Raw genomic sequence first — 20,147 nt, forward strand, 5'->3', positions numbered from 1 at the left:
CAAGGTGTACATTTAGGTCTGGCCCATCTTTGAGTTATAAATATTATTATAGCCTACTCTGCTTTCTCCCCAACCTCTTCTTGCCAAAACTATTTTTAAATTAGACTTGTAATACTTTCTTCTTTTGCTGGCCTTGCTGACTTATTCTATGTTATCCGTTCCCAGCGTGATGAGTCTCTTTATATTTCTTTGTGACTTTTCTTTGATAGAAGCTAGTGGTGTCTGCTGGCAGTTGACATTTGTTCAAATAGTTAGGATCACTGTTCCTATCTATTCCCTAATAACTGTGCAGATATGAAATAATCCCTTCTTAATCTCTTCACTCTCAAAGCACACAGTTTTGAAATTTCCTCTTCTGTATAGCAATGCTCACAGTTGAATATACACATTTCTAGTTACTCAATGTTCTGTCATTCTTTAAATAATAAATTTCTATCAGAATATAAATTTGAGTATTCTATATCTAATATTTCTTATCTTACTTCACCCTTTATCTCTTGCATCTAATATAAATCTTGGCTTTTCTATTTTAAGGAAAAATCACAGGGTGTTCGAGAATAAAATCTTAATTCTTATCTATCAAGATAAGAATACACCTATTCTTTAATGACTATTAACACACCTATTATTTAATGACTAATTTTTTAGAGGAGGAAAACACATAGGAAATAGCCATTAACTCCATTATAAAACCAAAACACTAATAGATTTAAAAAAAATCATAAATACCTAAATGCACTAGCGTTCAGTATTTATCCTGGGCATGACATGAGAAAACAGAAAAATTACATCAAATTAACATAGTTGCAACCTCATAATTCCCACCACAAGTGTATATGTATGTACACATACACATGTACACAAATAGTCATCCCTACTCTGCTTTGTGATAGGAGAAGTTTCACAGATGAGGAGTTACAGTGGTTTCTCCTTATACAGGTATGAAAAAGCCAAAAAAAAATAATGCAGGTAGGAATGTTTCCCCTCCTCCCCATCTCTCCATCATCTAAAACTCAGAGCACTGGTCCTCAAAATTAAATGTTTTTTTTTTTTTTTCTGATTTTTTGTTTCTAGGCAGATTCTTCAGCACCATCAAGGAGGCCCTGGAATCTTCATTTTAAAACAAGCATTCCAGAGAATTCTGATCTGAGATTCAATGATTAATCTTTTCGTTTTTTTCTATCACAGTTTTTTCCCTTCTCTGGTTACTAAATACTAAAATCATTTCCTAATAACTTAAAATATCTTTACAAAGCTATAACGCAAGCTAGGTAATTACATTTTAAGAAAATATACTTAAAACTAATTGAGAAAGTGAGATAAATTTGAGAGACAGAAATTCACTCATTCAGTGTTTCTGGGGCATCTTTTTCTTTATCTGATTTTATTTTTATTTTTATTTTTTTAATTCTTTTTTAATTGGAGTTTAATTTGCCAACCTATAGCATAACACCCAGTGCTCATCCCGTCAAGTGCCCCCCGCAATGCCTGTCACCCAGTCACCCCAACCCCCCGCCCACCTCCCTTTCCACCACCCCTTGTTCATTTCTTTCTGGCGCATCTATTGTCAGGTACCTAGCTCAATGCTGGACATACAAATATACGAAACAATATTTTTATTATCCAAGGAACTTACAGAGTCTTGCAAAAGGCAGACCTAGAATAAGTAAATCAAAACGATAATTTTTGGGCACCTGGATAGCTCAGTCAGTTAAGTGTCTGCCTTCAGCTCAGGCCATAATTCTAAGGGTCCTGAGATGGAGCCCTATGTCAATCTCCCTGCTCAGCAGTGAATCTGCTTCTCCCTCTCCCTCTCCCCCATTCATGTTCTCTCTCTCTCTTTCTCTCTGTCTCTCTCAAATAAATCTTTTAAAAAATATTTTTTTGTTTTTGTTTTTTTTTTTGGGGGGGGTTGTTTTTTTTTTAACTTTAGCATTTCTTTTTTTTTTTGTATTTTTTTATTGGAGTTCAATTTACCAACATATAGTATAACACCCAGTGCTCATCCTGTCAAGTGCCCTCCTCAGTGCCCATTATAGTCAACAGTATTGTTTTATTTTTTTAATTAACAAATATTGTTGACTATAACAAAAATTCAGATAAATATCTTTTGGTTTAGTATATAAAATGTGGATAAATGATACTTCTCCAAATCTTATGCCTATGGGTTCTCTTCCCCAGAGTGCCAGAAATTATAAAATCTCCAGTCAGCCTCACCTACATGGAAATGTTTGTGAACACCAACCTTCAACTTCTAGTTCAAGATGACTCACGAGGGTATTATGCTGAGTGAAATAAGTCAATCGGAGAAGGACAAACATTATATGGTCTCATTCCTTTGGGGAATATAAATAATAGTGAAAGGGAATAGAAGGGACGGGAGAAGAAATGGGTAGGAAATATCAGAAAGGGAGACAGAACATGAAGACTCCTAACTCTGGGAAACGAACTAGGGGTGGTGGAAGGGGAGGAGGGCACTGAGGGGGGCACTTGATGGGATGAGCACTGGGTGTTATTCTGTATGTTGGCAAATTGAACACCAATAAAAAATAAATTTATTATTAATAAAAAAAGATGACTCACGACCCTGAACTCCAATTTCTCCGCTCTCTTAGATGTGTTTATTCGACTCAGTTGTGTGCACAAAGTTCTGGCACAAGCAAGAACAAAATTAGACGAGTGGTATTTAGATATACATCAAAATTATAGCTTTAAATTTTCAACTGCCCCAATCCACCAGGCCAGAATTCTCAGCCTTTTCCATGCCTCTACAAGGGTCAGTCAATATTTACAAGCATTTGACTACTTTTATCAAAGAAAGAAGTCCTTGAAATTTGAATGTATAGAAATGTCCATATATTTAATACTTTTTAATCAGGTTCCCTTAGAACTTCATTTTGGAAGTATAGTTAAGTCCCTTATACTGGGAATCTCTTTTCTTTCCCCTCAGTTTATCTTCTTCTCTTCTGTTATCAGCCTCTCTGCTCAAATGTTCTTAGAATAATTTGGGGGAAGAAATAATGTAGGCCAAGGTCACGAGTCTGAATTTCATTGGAGTCAGACAAAATGGGAGAGGAGGGGAATGACAAAAGTGAAATTTCAAAATCTATTTTTGTTACAGTAAAAATAATTAAGTGAAAATATCCTGAACGAACCACTAATAATAATTTTCTACCTTTAGAAGTTACATAGATTCAAATGTACAAATATCATACATCCAATATTATCCATGTATTCAACAAATATTTATTGAATATCTACTACATGCTAAGCCCTATGCAGTAGACTGAGGACATAATGATAGCAACTATGAACAGATATCTGTCCTCATAGAATTTATAGTCTGGTAGAAAAGGAAGACTCTAATAAACTTAAAATTGCAACTGTGGCAAATGCTAGGTATACAACACTATGAATGTAAGGAGATTTGACCTATTATAGGAGGTCATGGAAGGCCTCTGAGATGGAATCTTAAAGACAAGTAGGAAATAATTTAGGCAAAGAGGAGAAGTAAGAACCACCCAGGCAAAGGGCAAAGGCTCTGTGATGGGATTGCGTGTGACAAGGATAGTAACAAAACAAAAGCTTGAAAGTCTGGAATTCAGAGAGGGGTGAGCCATAGGAGTTGAATCTGGAGGATGGGTGAGGTGAAACACTAGGAGAGGTACTGAGAATGTAAGTGAGAAAAGTGAACAGCCTGTGGCTCCTGCCCTCCAGAGCTCAAAAGGAAAGATCCAACCTCCAATGGAAATGGCAATTCATTAAGTACCATAGCAGGACTAGTGGCAGAAGAATGAAGCAGTGCAGTCAGAAAAGTAGTAAAGAAGACCCTGCCTGCATGGGCAATGTCTGAGTTGGGTGCTGCAAGATGAGAAGAATAAGGGAGGATGAGAAAGCAACAGCAAGTGTCTGAGCAGTCAGAGAATGCTTGACATCAGAAGCAACTAGATTACTAATAGTTTGAGATCTTCTCCTACAAGTTGCTTTTCTAAATTCTTAATTTTTCCCCTCTTTTTAACAAAACCCTAAGTCCATATCATGGCCATGTGTTTCAAAGAAATATGGAAGTTTTTTACATCATTCATTATTAATCTATTCTAGGCTTATGTCTGGCCTTCATCTTCAAACACTCTGTCTTTTTTTTCCAATTTGCTTTTTAGTTATTTTTCTTTTTCTCTAGAAGTATTCAGCAGTCAGTGGGCCTCCAGAAGCATTCATCCCAATGAAATTCATTGAATGTTAAAATTCTGTTTTTTCTTTCATTTCCTTTCATATATAAAATATGCATGTGACTTTGCTGCTCAGGAAGAATAATTAAGGTCTTCTCTTTAGTTACCTCCTTCACTTGGGGGCTAATTGAGTACTTGCACCCCAACTCATGTTACAAATGAAACACATACAGTGTTAGCCTTTGGTTGCATTGTCATTTTCCATTAGAAATTTTATTTTTCAAACTTCTGCTTATATGCTGTAATTAAGAGAAAAAAATATTTTTAAAATATTTTATTTATTCATTCATGAGAGAGAGAGAGAGAGAGAGAGAGAGAGGCAGAGACATAGGCAAAGGGAGAGGCAGGCTCCATGTAGGGAGCCTGATGTGGGACTTGATCCCAGGACTCCAGGATCATGCCCTGGGCCGAAGGTAGGTGCTAAACTGCTGAACCACCTAGGGATACCCAAGAAAAAATATTTTTAATGATTTGTTACCATCACAAATGATCAGGAAGTGATTGTTTGGTGTTCTTTTTGCTGGTGGAAGCATCAAAAGGCTTTCTTTTTTCACAGTTTGGAATAGGAGATGTAATATCAAAAAATATTAGGATCCTTTGTCAATATATTCTAGGATCAATTTCTGGCTATTTTTTAATCTTTTCCTTTATAATGTTGATAGCATTATAATATGGTGCACCAAAGTACCTTCCTGGTAAGTATTTTTACCACCTGAACTTTTCTTACAGGAAATATGATTCCCTAGTTTCATCTGCTATTCCTTTTCAAGGATTTCTTATATAAGAGTGTATGTCAGGTTAATTTATCTGGCTTCATTTCATGTAGACCAAGGTCATGAGTTTAATTTCTTTGGAGGCAGCTCAGTGTTTTAAAAGGGAACTAAATTTGGTCCCAAACAGACCTGATTTTCCATCACAACTCTTCCACCCCCATCCCTATCCTACCCCACCCTTTACCCAGGTCGCAAGAGAAAGAGTGCCCTATTCTCTCTGGACTGAAGACCCTTCCAAGTCAGCTTTAATCTAAAACACAGTTCTCCCTATAAACCCCTAAAAACTAAGATTTAGCCAGTATTATGGGTTTACTTGTTACTTTTTCTGGGTCAAGTTAAGGTGTTTAGACAGATTTCTTAATTTCTAGGAGCCTCAGTTACTCATCTTTAAAGATTTTAAAAAGGTTCTCACAGGGTCCTTGTGACTCCTAAGTATGTCAAACACCAAGTGCAGTGTCTGGTATTTAGTAATTGCTGAATAAATATTAACACTTTCCTTCCCTTTCCTTGATTTTTTTTCATCTGTGGAACAGACATATTGGTAAATTACACATTGCTGGCATGATCTTGGCAAGAATCAAGTTCCATTCAGAATTATCTTACTCTCTCATATATCCCAAATAGCTTTGGTATCCCAAGTGTATTATTACCTATGAGTCAAAATTTTAAAAATATCTATGTATTTGAAATGATGTATGATATTTAAAACCAAATATTTAATCTGCCCCATAAGCTTTATATGACTATAATAAAAGACAGTGGAGGGTTTTTTTTACTTAAAGTATTTTATAAATGAGGATAATAACACCTACCTTGTAGATTTATTACTAAAAATACGTAGGTTAATAAATATAAGCATTTAGCATAGTGTAATGCACAAAATTTAATTCTCAATAATTATTATTTTTAAAAGGGGCTTTGATTTATTTAGTAAATACACTAAATTATGAGTGCTAGAATAATTTAAAAAAAAAGAGAGATCACAAGCACAGGAGAAAAACAGAAAGAGATGGGGAGGGAGAGAGAAGGAAGTTTCCATTTTACCTATTTGGAATAGGACTATTCACTCCTGCCTTTTGCCCCATACTAGCTGAATGACCTTGCACAAGTCAATCACTGAGCCTCAATTCTTCCCCTTAATTCCTAGGATGATTCATTTCAGCACTCCATAAACGTTTACTGAGCACCTACCATAAGCCAGACATGATGAACTTTACTATGATGGCAGATATAAAAGTGATCTGTTACCTTATAAAGCACCATTCAAACAAATGCAGCTTCCTGTGTTTTGGTGACTGGTTATAAAATGGGCTATCACTTTAGCTGCCTGACAAAGGAGTTTGGATTTAATGCTGTGCTTATCAAGACGCCATTCCTGTGAAGCCTCATGACACTAAAACGCAGGTCTTCACTTAGTGCCTAGCACAGGATCAGGCATAGAAGTGTGTTCAGGTGGATGTAGGATAATTGATGGGTTGCTATTATCAGTTTCCTTCACTTTTATACACTTACTAAATCCCAGGTCATGCAGAGAACCCCATGCTCATCTAGCAATGACAGTGCACAGCCATTTATATACCCATACGTACATTAAAGCCTGGTATCTAAGATACAAAGACTTTGGTGGTAAAAATGGAGTTACAAAGGGTAGCCTGACCCATAGAAGGCTTTACAGAAAGGAATGTGATGTTAAAATATGTCCCAATCTTTGTTGGACAAATACTTTATGCTATATTGAAAAAATATCTGGATCAAGCTTCCTTGAGCTGAGATAAAATACAAGTGCAGAAACTCATGTGACACAATTAGGTTGGCACAAGCAAAAAGATTGACTTCCCTTGTTTTTATCGTCCTCTTTTGCTGAATGTGATATACTTCTTTACTCAAGACTAATTTATTAAGTTGGTTTTCTTTCTATCTGGAACAAAAATCCATTCAAGTTAGTTTTACTTTAAAATACAACCACCCCCTGCCCAGATTCAGCCAGTGTGGTGAGTTGGCATATATTTTATTCTGTAATTTTTTTCTGTACTGAAGGAAATTCAAGTCATAGTTATGCATTTGTTTCACAAAGGCTGAATCTTGTTACTGATATATACATAGCATCATTTCCTTGGTCAAAATGCATTTTCACATTTACTTGCCCCTCCCAGAATATAGCATGAAACTATTCTCAAAGATTCATTAACCGGACCTCCCTTTAGCAATGAGATGATTGGGGTCCCTCCTCAGCATTGTACTTGAGGTAGAACATAATTGGCACTCCATCAGCATTGTACTTGAGGTAGAACATAATTGGCACTCCATCATACAAGTACTAGTTGGCTTCTAGATCAGACTTCTTAAAAGAAATGAATTATACCATATAAATAAAAGTCTATTTTATTATCGATTGTATGGGGAAATGCATGTACAGAGATGGTTGGTTGCTTTCCAATATAAAATATTCAATTAGATCTACTCTCTCTTCATCTTTTGAAATAAAGATGCTTGCAAAGAGGTTATACAAAACATTCTTCAATAAACTCTGTGCTGTGGAAGTTAAGAAATAAAGGAATCCTGCTGCTATCCATGAAAATTTCACATCATGGATGGAAGAACAGAGCATGTGACAACAGTAGTATCCCAGCCCCCACCCCTGAATCACCATCCTTAGAGGATGCCGTAGAACATAGGGAAAGGAAAGGGAAAATAAAATAAGATGAAAACAGAGAGGGAGACAAACCATAAGAGACTCTTAACTCCAGGAAACAAATTAAGGGTTGCTGGAGGGGAGATGGGTAGGGGGATGGGATAACTGGGTGACAGGCATTAAGGCGGGCATGTGATGTAATGAGCACTGGGTTTTATATGCAAGTGATGAATCACTAAATTCTACCCTTAAACTAATAAAAAAGAAGATGCCATATCTGAAAAACTATGGTTCCCATATTTAAGACCCCAGATTTTAAGGAAAAAAATCATGATTTGAATAGCTAGAAACACCGCCCCATTAATAAAGTATTTTGAAGTCTTAAAATGGAACAACTCTAAATATCCTTTTGATCAGATATAGGAACCCAAGGTACAAATCATTTGACAGCTGAGGCACTAAAAATGAGTGTTTGGAAATGCTCTTCTCAGGGAATTTAAAAAAACTATGGTAAACCAAAACCTTTCAGAGATGCTTTAAATGCAATTCTGTCCAGAAGAAGTAGGAGAGATTAGATGGCATGTCAAACTTCTTATAACCCTGTAACTGTCATGCTAAGATACTTATAGTGCAGAGGATCTGTGCTGTTTTATGTAACTCGGTTTAAACATGATAGAAAAAAGAAATGTCCAACATAATAAAAAGTAGAAAATACCAAATGCCGTTTAGAGTGAAGGTGAGGGCAGATCACAAGACATGGATTATTTAGGTAGTATATGTTCTCAAATGATAAGTATTTCTGTAACCAAAAATAAAGGGATTTCATAACACAGTGAGAGTCCTGGCTTGGTTTGGCTTGCTTTGAGTGGGCTCCTAAACAGCTGGCCAATTCCACAAAGATGAAAAAAAAAAATCACATGTTGGTGGTAAAAACGGATCTTTGTGATCATCTGGGTAAGAAGTCAGCAAACTTTTCCTGTCAATGGCCAGATAACAAACATTTTAGGCCTTGTAGACCATACAGTCACTGTAGCCAATACTCCGCTCTGCTGTTGAAACCCATAAGCAGAGAAGCTGCCATAGACAATACCATTAATAAATGGGGGGTGACTGCAGTCCAGTAACACTTTATGGATGTTAAATTGGACTTTCATATAATTTTCATAGAAAGTAATACAAATACTATAAAATTTTTTAACCATTAAAAATGTCAAAATGATTTTCATGATAGGCCATACTAAACAGGTGGTGTGGGACACCTGGGTGGCTTGGTGGTTTAGTGTCTGCCTTTGGCTCAGGGCGTGATCCTGGAGTCCTGGGATTGAGTCCCACGTTGGGCTCCCTGCATGGAGCCTGCTTCTCCTTCTGCCTGTATCTCTGCCTCTCTCTGTATGTCTGTCATGAATAAATAAATAAATAAAATCTTAAAAAAAACAGAAGGTGGACTTCATTTTTTTTAGCCCAGTGGTTTCCAAACTACCGTTTTTTGTAGTAGATTCTTCTCTTCAAATGAAAATATACAGATAGAGCAAACAAGAGCAGGTTTGCATTAACAGAAGGCACAGACCTAGGCTATATGCTGCTCCCAGAGACCTACATTCCTGCCTTGCCCCAGAGCTAAGACTAAAGTTCCTCAGAGCTCAAGTCAGAATCCATGACTATCACCCAAGAGCCTCAGATCCCTCCTGGAGGATCTGAGGCACGGGAAGATGAAATAACTGTTCTAAAGCATGCAAGTCATTTTAAGTGGACAAAACATGAGCTCCTTTGTGTGTCCTGGTTTTAGCTTCCCAACAACACAACAGCACAAAATTTTAGGGATAAAACCCAAGTTGAAATGATGTGTGATGGCCAAACAAAACAACAAAATGCTTAGTTATCTGGTAGAAGACTCTTCTCTTGTGACACTACATGTTGAAGACACAGGACGTGTGATTGAGACTGGAAGGTGTTCACCAACTAGAGAGATGTTATACCGGGTACTCCCTTCTATCTGAATGCTTTTTTTGGTAGCAAGAAGGATGCTTATGTACATGATCTGGAGAAGCCCCACCCCTACAGGAAAGTACTGCCTCCATCTATGCTACTCCCTTATTCTGGAGTGACTCACACAGGATCACTGCCAGTGAGTCCCATTTTGTTTCCAATGATGGTATCCCTGACTTTGGGGATAAAACTGCTTATTTTATTTTATTTAAGATTGTATTTATTTATTCATGAGAAACAGAGAGAGAGGCAGAGATATAGGTAGAGGGAGAAGTAGGCTCCCTTTAGGGAGCCCAATGTGGGACTCAATCCCAAGACCCCAGGATCACACCTGAGCCTAAGGCAGATGCTCAACTGCTGAGCCACCCAGGCATCCCTAAAACTGCTTAATATACCATTTCCCAAAGTATACCCCAAATAATACTAATGTCATGTTCCCAGAGATGCAAAATAAAAAAAAAATGTTTCCAGAGGGGGGAAAAAAGCAAAAAAAAAAAAAAAAAAAAAAAAGTTTCCCTGATCAAACAAGTATACATTCTATTCCCCTCTTAGTAATTCACAATGTACATTAGCATATTAAAGGATCTGAGAAGCCTTATAGGAAAGAATCCTATTTAACTTTATTTAACTAGCATTTCCCCAATGCACATTAAAATGGAACTGATTTTATGTGGTTTTTTTTTATTTTCTGTTCTTTTTCTGGATCCACACCTTTCAGTGGAGGTGAAAAAAACTAGGAACTGGTTTTATGCTCAAGGTAGTTTTGTGATACTCAAAAGTTTATTAATATAGTCAACAAATACAAGTTGTGTGCTTACTGTATGCCCGGTATTGCTGCAAACTCTTGGAATAATGTGACTAATAAGGTAGATGTGTTTCTGCTCACTGAGTTGGTATAATAGTTAAGGAGACAGATAAGCAGATAAATAAATTCATCCATTCCACAATGATTTCTTGAGTACCTACTTTGTGTCAGGCACTGTTCTAGCACCACTGTGGCTTATATGAAGATAATAAGTGGACTCTAAAACTTACTTTTTCTTTTTAAAGATTTTATTTATTTATTCATGAGAGAGATAGAGAGACAGAGACAGAGGCAGAGGGAGAAGCAGGCTCCCTGCAAGGAGCCCAATGTGGGACTCCATCCCAGATCCCGGGATCACACCCTGAGCTGAAGGCAGATGCTCAACCACTAAGCCACCCATGCATCCCTAAAACTTACCTTTTCTCAATCTCTTATATACCAGGCACTGTTCTGCTTTACATGCTGAAGACCAAAACCATCTTCTCCCATAATAGACATTGAGGACTAAAGCTGCCTACTGTTACATATCCACAACAATGTGACCTTGCTATTCTAACCTTATTGTTTTATTTTTCCAAGTCTCTTGTCAAGGAAAATAGCTTGATTGATCATTTGATTGATCATTACAGACTTTCCAAAAGACCCATCAACTCTTCAAAAGAAAGAATCAACAGAGTGCTTACATCCTAAGATTCTTTGAAACCCTCTCTTAAAATTCCTGTTTCCTGTTTCTACCAATCCAGATTGTTATGTCCTGATTCTTATCCAGTCCTAATAAAATCTTCACTTTAAAGAAAGCCTTATTAAATCAAACTTCCAATTCTCAATAAATTCTGACTGGGCCTTCCCCACTTAGAGACACAACCAAAGTTCTACTAAATTCTAGTTAAGTTCTCTCCTACCATTGTTATTTTACAATGGGTTGTGTTGTTGATATTTGGGGAGTCAGCATTCCACAAAGCTGGACTCATTTATGACTTCATAAGAGCCTATGAGGTAAGTACCATCACCTTCTTATTTTATGGAGAGAGAAACTAAAGCACAGAGAATCGAAATAATATGCCCAAGGTCCTATAAGACTTAAGACTTAAGTAGCAGAGCAAGGGTTTGAACCCAGGCTATCTGACTGTAGAGGCCATAATTTTGTATAGGGATGAGTGTGAGTACCATCATGAAGTGATGTTGAATTCATGAGCTGACTTAAATGAGAGGAGATATTTGAGGGAGACATGAATGAATAAGAAGAAAGACAGACTCACTCCAGGGAGAAGCAACCAGCAAGGGTAGGAATGAGCTTGACTTATTCAAGGAGGAGAAAGGCTAGTGTGGCTGGAATATAATGAGGGAAACAGTATTAATTGAAGGTAGGAAGAAGGCAAGGGACAGCATATCTAGGATATTTTCATCTGAGTTTGGATTTTATTCTGATTATAACGGGAGGTTTTCCAATGATTATAAACAGGGATATGAGGAATTGTGTTAAGTCTAAATACTTGTGAAACATAATTCTTTCTGCCTATGAAATTAGAACGAGGAATACTTTTCTGCCTCTTATTTTAAATGATACTTATTCCAAGCAAAAATAACCTAGATGATTGCTCTAAGAAACACTTGTTTCTAAAAGAACCAACTCAGCAACATCTTTGTCAAGACTCACTTCAAGACCCTTTTCTCAAGGTACCCACCAATCCAGAGCTACTCTATAATAAATTCTCCAATCTCATCTAGTCTTGGCCTAGCAAGACCCACCTAAAGTTCACCCAGCCCAAGCCCTAAACTACAATAAAAAAATAATTTACCCTCATTTCCCAATTTTGAGCTCCTACTAAGACTCTGTCAAGTTATGTTCTCCCATACTGTAACAGATCCAAAATTTTGAATTTGCATGATCAACAGATTTTTTCTGGTGTTCTTATGGGGAGTCAACAGCTGACACTACAAACTGCAGACAGTAGAACAGAAACCAGTGAGGAGATTCCTGAAGGGGTGCTGGAGGCAGATAAGGGTAAAGTAGAGGCAGCAAGAAAGGAGAGAAATGATTACACTTGGATATATTTTGCATTTATAAGTTTCTGGAGACTTATATACTTGTATAGAGGTTTAGGGAATGAGAAGAATAAAAAATATCTAGATTTTTATTGTTATTTCTTTAAATTATCAGCATCAGCTTTAACCTGGGCGCCCACATAATGGCAGTGCCATATACTAAGTAGAGAAGCTGGAGGAAAATCAATTGTGGGAGTGGAAGGATAAACAATTACTTTTCAGGCATGTTTAATTTGAAGAGACTATTTACCGTCAATTGGAACTATCCAGTAGTCATTTGGAATGATGCTACTGTGAAGATGTCACAGTCATTCAGTTTACAATTCAGCTAACTTGGGTATTTTTCAAAGCTACTGAGGAACTAGGGGAAACAAGAAGTGAGAGAGAAATTTGCAAGGGCCATGCAAAGACAGCTAAATGTTATTTTTATGTCTGAGCAAATGTTATCTCTGGGATATGAAATGGAAAGATCTGAGAATAAAAATTATGAAATGGAAGGAGTAACAATTGGGAATACAAATAGTGCTAGAGACAAATTGAAATTGCTACTAAGAAGTGCTCTAAAAGTATTGCTTGTAGGATTTTCTATTTATATCCATCTGACTTGTTTCTGTCCCACAGAGGAGAAAATCAACAATTTTTTTTGCTTTCAGCAAGCACATGTATATTCAGAATTGCCACATTTCCTTGCTCTTTAGAAAGGTAAAAGATACAACTTTGTATAGAACAAACCTGCAACTGGAATTACTTTAGAAAGGATAAATATGGTACTATGATTATACTATCATTTTAAATTAATTAAACCATAACATCTCGTATTAGTTTGTCTAGTTTGTCTAAGTGAATTTTTAAAGTCCTTTTTACAGTAATTCTAAGCACAGCACACTCACAGGTTATATGCATTCACTGAGGCCATTTTAAAAGCTTCATTGTTTTATAACCTTACAAAGACAGATGCAGCATTCAGTAAAATTACCAGAATGTGACTTACAAACACCAGTGAGGTAGAAGAGGAATCAGAGATTCTACAAATCAATATCATTATCATATTTTCAATTCATACTGCACAAAGCCTAGATTTAAGAGCTGCAAAGAAAAAAATAGAACATTAATTTGCATCAGAATATTCATGGGCTCAATTCTTCTCTCTCATTTCCAAATTTCTGAGATTTTTCTAACTTACTCTTCCTGTAGTTTCTCCTTTCATTAATCTCTCATGGACATGGTGAATGGGGTTAATCTTTCCAATAGCACTATTTTCATTATGACTCTTTGAATCCTCAGTGGCTCACTCACTGCCTATTGCATCAAATCCTGAGTTTGACCTGCAACTCAAGACCTGCAATCCAGAGGAAACTCCTTTCTAGCCTTCCCTCTCATCATTTATCCCTCTATTCAGATTTATATCTGAAATTGCCTCTGAAAATATCTGCCCATATCTACCTCCTCTGTGTACTCATAATTTTCTCCTAAAAAGATTACACCACCCTTGAAACTGAATTCCTTGTCATTCTTCTTAGCTCATTAATAGCCCTTCATTTTCAGCCTTTCATACTACATAATCAATAAATATATTTCATATTTTATGGCTTTATACAAAAATGCAGTATAAAACATGCTTAATTAAACTCATTCCTTTAAAACCTGTATCAGTATTCTATAGTCATAACTTGATGGTCTCCAAGTTAAAGTATGAGCAGTGAGAGGGCAAAGAAGTCACTGATTTATTTTGTTAATGCCCACAGACTTATAGCTTGAACTTAGGAAGCTTCAATGATGATCTCCCTTGGAATTTGCCAAAAGTTTTTCCAGTTTAAGAAAATTAAGGTGAACATCAAAGTATAAGGTAGAGTTCATTAACAGAGATTATACAGTAAAGAAGCCTCCACTCTCATGGCTTCCCTTATCCAGGGAACCTCAGTCAATTTGAGGCAATTAAATGACAGACATGTGAACCATCTCTGCTGAGTACAAGGTACTGGATGGGCTGTGCATCAATGAGTGCAGCAAAGCTAGAGCCCTTTAGTAGCATCCACTCATAACTGCTTGTGTTCTTTAAGGGCAAAGATTTCATCTCCCTTATTGAATCAGGTAAATGGATAAACAGAGGTCATGACAATATTTCTAAATAAGATAGGATGTTAAGGTGGTTAAGAATTAGGTGTTAGCACCTGTGTGGCACAGTCCGTTAAGTGTCTGCCTTTGGCTCAGGTCATGATCCCAGAGTCCTGGGATTGAGCCCCATGTCGGGCTCAGCAGGGAGACTGATTCTCCCTCTGCCCCTCACCTTGTGTGTGCTCTCTCATAATAAAATAAACAAACAAACAAACAAGCCAAGAGTTAGGTAGTTAAGAACTCCGTGACAAGAAAGCATAAAGGGGTGCCTGGGTGGCTCAGTTAGGTATCTGACTCTTGATCTCAGCTCAGGTCTTGATCTCAGGGTAGTGAGTTCAGGCCCCACATTGGGCTTCATGCTGGGAGTGGAGCCTGCTTTAAAAAAAATGATGCAACAAACTCAATAGCAAAAACTTGAAAGCTGTGGCTTCTAACAGATATAGCTGCTGGTCCACAAGAGGCTCGAGGACCACTGTCCTCCTTGGATCTGGACAACATAAGAGCATGATATACATAAAACATTTAGGACAAAAACCTTATTTTCTGGACTAGAGAACATAATTATTTATCTCCTTCCACCCCAGAAAATAGGCCTTTTAGCAATGAGCCACTCTGCTCTATCATTTTCCATGATAGGGCAGAGACCCCTGCATTTTAAAGAAAGTAAGAATGGCTGTCAGGATTTTGTTTAGCCAAGAATGTGTTTGTAAGCTCAGGATCAGAGCTGAATTTTTTGGCACAAGAGAGGAGATTTTGGATGCTAAGTGGGAAAGAGATAAAGAGAAATCAGATAGCTGGCAGCTGAAGAGAGGGACTTTAGGAAAGGAAAGCAGCCAGATGTAAAAGAAAATTTAATTTTGTTTCCATGGACTGGCATGTGATGTAAGTCCTCTTCTTGATCTCCTTCTAAATATTCTGTAGTATCTACATTTCCTACTAATGTGTTTAAGAATTTTTTTTTTTTACTTTGCTACTTTTAATTTTTTATGGGTGAGTATAACAAAGTATTTAGAAAATCTTCAGGGAGGAAAGCAGGAGGGCCACAGGTTAAAGTAGGGTAAATAGCCCCCAAGAGGGCCCCAAGTGGTTCTTACCTTGTGGTATTCTTCTTATCCTTGTGAAGTCTCCTCACACAATGAATAGGGTTGATCTTGAAACCAATAGGATGTCATGAACATAATGGTATGTGTGACATGTGACTTCCAAGGCTAAATTACAAAAGATATTGCAGCTTCCAACTTGCCCTGTCTTAAACCAGTCTTTCTGGGAGAAACCAACTGGCCTTTAGTGAGTGCACCCAAACAGTCCTATGAAGGGGTCCATGTGGCAAGAAATTGAGGCTTCTTGCCAAGAGCCAGTGCTTATTTACCAATGATGTGAGTGAGCCTCCAGTTAGTAGATCCTCCAGTTCCAGTCAAACCTTCAGATGACTACCGCTCTAGACAACACCTTTATGACAACATCTGGAGAGAAAGTAAGCCAGAACTACCCTGATATGCTGTTTCTGAATTGCTGACCCACCAAAACTATGAGGATGATAAATGCTCTTGTTTTAAATTTGAAAATAGTCTATTATGCAGCAATAGATAACCAATACTGGTAGCTCCTATTATCTCACAGATCCTATTACTGTAATTAAAGTGTAAAGTTTAGCTCGTTGGAAGGAGCAGAAGTTTTTGATTTACTTTATGAATCCAGGTCTACTTTAGCCACTTACTAGCTTTAGGCTTTTAAAAAGTTTTCTGATAACTCAGTTTCCTCATAACTAAAATGAACCTTGTGATCACAATTCAGTAAGAAATAAAGGTATATAAACCACCTAGTATATAGTTTGGCACATGCACACTATATATATATTTAACATATATATTAAATACTGACTAGTAAGATGATACTAGTTATCAATATATTTGTATTGTTACTGAGAATCCTTACAATGAAATTGCCTATGCACACTATGCAACATTCAATTAAGGTAATTCCTACCATATTTGGGCACTGTCTACTTACTAAAACAACCAACCTTACTACAACTTAATAATACTCTGATGGCCCATATATGTGTGTTCCTGATTCAGAAGATGCAAAGAGCCTTAAAGATTGTATTGGACACATTTAGGGGTCTGCCCTGATCCTCTTTATCCCCTTTACCAGGGGATGGTTTCCATTCCATACTATGCTATGTGATAAGACCTTACAGCTGCAACTTCTTGTGAGAGCTGACCTTGGGTACTGGAGCTGTCTCAACCAAACCTAGAACTAGAAGTTCCTGAGAGTTTACTTTCCTTGAGGCAGCCTATCTGTGACTGACTGGTTCTGGATTACAAAAGAATAGTTCCTATGCCCTGAAACAGGACAAACTCAGAGGTAAAATTTATGCTCCAGGGCTCATCATAGGATCAAGCTGACTGTGGGACATCATCTGAAATTGAACTCCTGCTTAAAGGAGACTTTCCTCTTTTGTTTTTTTTAAGATATTATTTTATTTATTTATGAGACACACACACACACAGAAAGAGAGAGAGAGAGAGAGAGAGAGAGAGAGAGAGAGAGAGAGGCAGAGACACAGGCAGAGGGAGAAGCAGGCTCCATGCAGGGAGCCTGACACAGGACTCGATTCTGGATCTCCAGGATCAGGCCCTGAACTGAAGGCGGCTTTAAACCGCTGAGCCACCCAGGCTGCCCTCGTCTTCTGTTTTCCTGATCCCTCGCTGGCAGTTCATGGAAGCCCTTCCTAAATCTCTTGCACTGGAATCCTTGGATCAAAGTAGGCTTCTAAGAGAGTCCAAGCTAAGACACAGAACTTAAGGTGGGTTTGCCCTCCCACAGACACTTTTATTTTCTGTCTTTAGGAATAAATGTGACTGATCATCCCTGAGTCAATCCAATTATTGATCTGGTTATTTGGAAATTAACGTGAGTTAAGGGGGTTATTAGTATTATTATTTTGCAAGTTCAAAATTCCTAGAAATGCCACCACTTCCAACCTAGCTGACAGGTAATTGAGTTACAAGCGACAATAGTGAGAGGAATATTATTTTTAGTTAAATTCAAATGATACACATCATGCCTAAACTATGTAATGCAAATATCATACTCAGTGATAATAAGGGGACTAATGAAAGGATATATAAGCAATACTGCATTTTATATAATTCTAAAATTTATTCTCAATAAAATTACAAATTCAGAATCACTCATTTCTCCCAGGAGGAGAATGGTAAAGAGATTAATATGTAATGAGCACTGCTGCCATGCCACACATTATCTTAAAAAGTTTTATGTGTCCTTCAATTTTCATAATTATAAGGAAGAGAGGAGTCCACTTCATGAAGGAGGAATCTGAGGGTGAGAGTGTTTGATTAACTTCTCTGTGGTTACAGAATCAGTACTAAGAGAATAGATTCAAGCTATGTCGGTGTATACACCAAAACCAGGCTCTTTCTAGCCACAGCTGTCATCTATAAGAAAAATGCTGATGTAATCACATTGTTGTTACAAAACTCCTATAAAATAGACACAGTTTAGAGTGAGTCTGATTCCTAAGAGGACTCTTCTTGTATGCATATTAAAGAAGATTTTCAAAACCTATCCATGTATTTCAGACCATATGGATTCACTCTAATGAATCGACCAATGCAATAGTAGGACTCTGTGTGATATGCCTACATCTAGATTAGTCCTATGCTTAAACATGTAACGTAAATATGTTAATGTTTTCAGCTCTCCCTCACAAGAATGTCATTTTCCCATATTGTATTGATTATCTAGTAGGTCTGAAATGAAATTGAGCGAGAAAGCAAACACACAATCATGCCTATATTTGTCTTATTGCCAAAATTGTTTGGATCAAGCTCATTAGTAGATGTATTTCCAGAGCAGTGAATATTCAGCCAATAGATTTACAAGGGAACCTAACAAGGGCATAAGTAATGCAGAAAGATTGAGATAAGACAGGGTAGATCTTTCACTTGAGAAATGAAACATGAAAATGCTCTTGGGAAGCTAGGGCAATTTTGAATTATGTTGATGGAGGACTCTATTCAACTCACTTGACCACTCTTCTAGGACTGCTCCATTCTCTGACTTGTGAAGATTAATTCCATTTTTACTAACCCATATTTCCTTCTTTAGCCCATTTTAGATCACTGCTTCTGGACAGGGCATATAATTTTACAATACATACCAAAAAAGTCTTTAATGATGGTTAAAAGGTTGTGGAAAATTCTTTTCTCCAAAAATTCCACTTCCCTTGTAGAAATTGTGCTTAAGAATTATCAAATCATTGACCCAGGAATTTCTTATCTCCATGAAATTGGTTATTGTATGTCCTGCTCTATAGAGTACCTTCCAGTTCTACTCTAAAAGGTATTCTAAGATATCAGCAAAAAGAGCTAACTATTTTCATAGAATCTACATGGCCTTAAAATATATTTTAAAAAATATTTTTTGGGAAGACAGAATTGAAAGATTGTGTCTTATAAAGGTATTCATTGATTAAAATGTGATCAAGTGTTTTCACAACCTAATTGTCTACTGTTCATCATCTGACATTCTGCAAAAGACTTCAAAAATACAGGTGCATAGCAAAAAGAGGAAGCAAAGCAAGCCCAATGATGCTTTCAACAAACATTATATTGATTTTCAATCAGAATAGCCTTTTGGCTTTTTTCTCTGAAAATATCCAATATCCTATTGACTTGATATTCTTAGGCATGATGTTCTAAGAGAGGGTGGTTCAGATATTAAATTTGAAGCATGCTAAAGTATCTTGTTAAAAATCTAGTATGCTCTATCCAACACCTCTTATGCCCCATTTCGTACCCTTTCAGCCCACCTTTTCCTCTACCCTTTGCTGTAGTAACCAGAAATCCAACCTCACTTGCTTGCATGCAACTTACATTCTCTTGGGTTTGGGATGGAGAGCACAGAGTAAAAGGGTAATGATAAAAACTAAATTGAAAATATGACTGCTTAATGGTACAGAGAGTGACTGGGAGGCTATTTTATATCTAGTTAGATAAGAAAGATCTCTCTGAGGATTTTTTTTTTAATTTAAAGTTGAGATCTGCTTATCCATTTAAGATTTAGGGGAAGAGCTTCTTGGCAGAGGAATCAGAGTGGAAAGGGCTATGATTGGAATAGTAAAAGAAAGAGACCAGTGTGATGGTAGCACAGGAAAAAGAGGGAGAGTATGGTAGATGAGATATTTTTTTGATGTTGCTTATTATCTTTTTTAAAGATTATATTTATTTATTCATGAGAGACAAAGAGAGGCAGAGACCTAGGCAGAGGGAGAAGCAGGCTTCCTGCGGGGAGCCTGATGCAGGACTCGATCCCAGGACCCAAAGGCAGACACTCAACCACTGAGCCACCCAGGCGCCCAGATGTTGCTTATTTTCAACCTTAAATATCCAATTCTTATCTGTATTCTATCAGGTACTTGTTCTACACAGAACTTTTCTTCAAATCTTCTAACAAAAGGAAGGCCCAAGAAGATGGTTTATATTTATCCTGTGGTTTCAAGAACCTCTGTCCCACTGTTGAATATCTATGTGGCA

General features: G+C 37.1%; 1 long non-coding RNA gene across 1 annotated transcript in view; it reads left to right on the top strand.

The window, feature by feature from the left end:
- The first annotated feature begins 11,443 nt into the window (after positions 1 to 11,443).
- LOC144308784 (uncharacterized) overlaps positions 11,444 to 20,147 on the top strand; it is a 29,634-nt gene continuing 20,930 nt past the window's right edge. The window contains exon 1 of the long non-coding RNA XR_013375108.1: positions 11,444 to 11,708. This is a non-coding gene — a long non-coding RNA (uncharacterized LOC144308784). The remainder of the gene's footprint in view (positions 11,709 to 20,147) is intronic.

The sequence above is a fragment of the Canis aureus genome, chromosome X (genome assembly GCF_053574225.1).
Source record: "Canis aureus isolate CA01 chromosome X, VMU_Caureus_v.1.0, whole genome shotgun sequence".
NCBI classification, from domain to species: domain Eukaryota; kingdom Metazoa; phylum Chordata; class Mammalia; order Carnivora; family Canidae; genus Canis; species Canis aureus.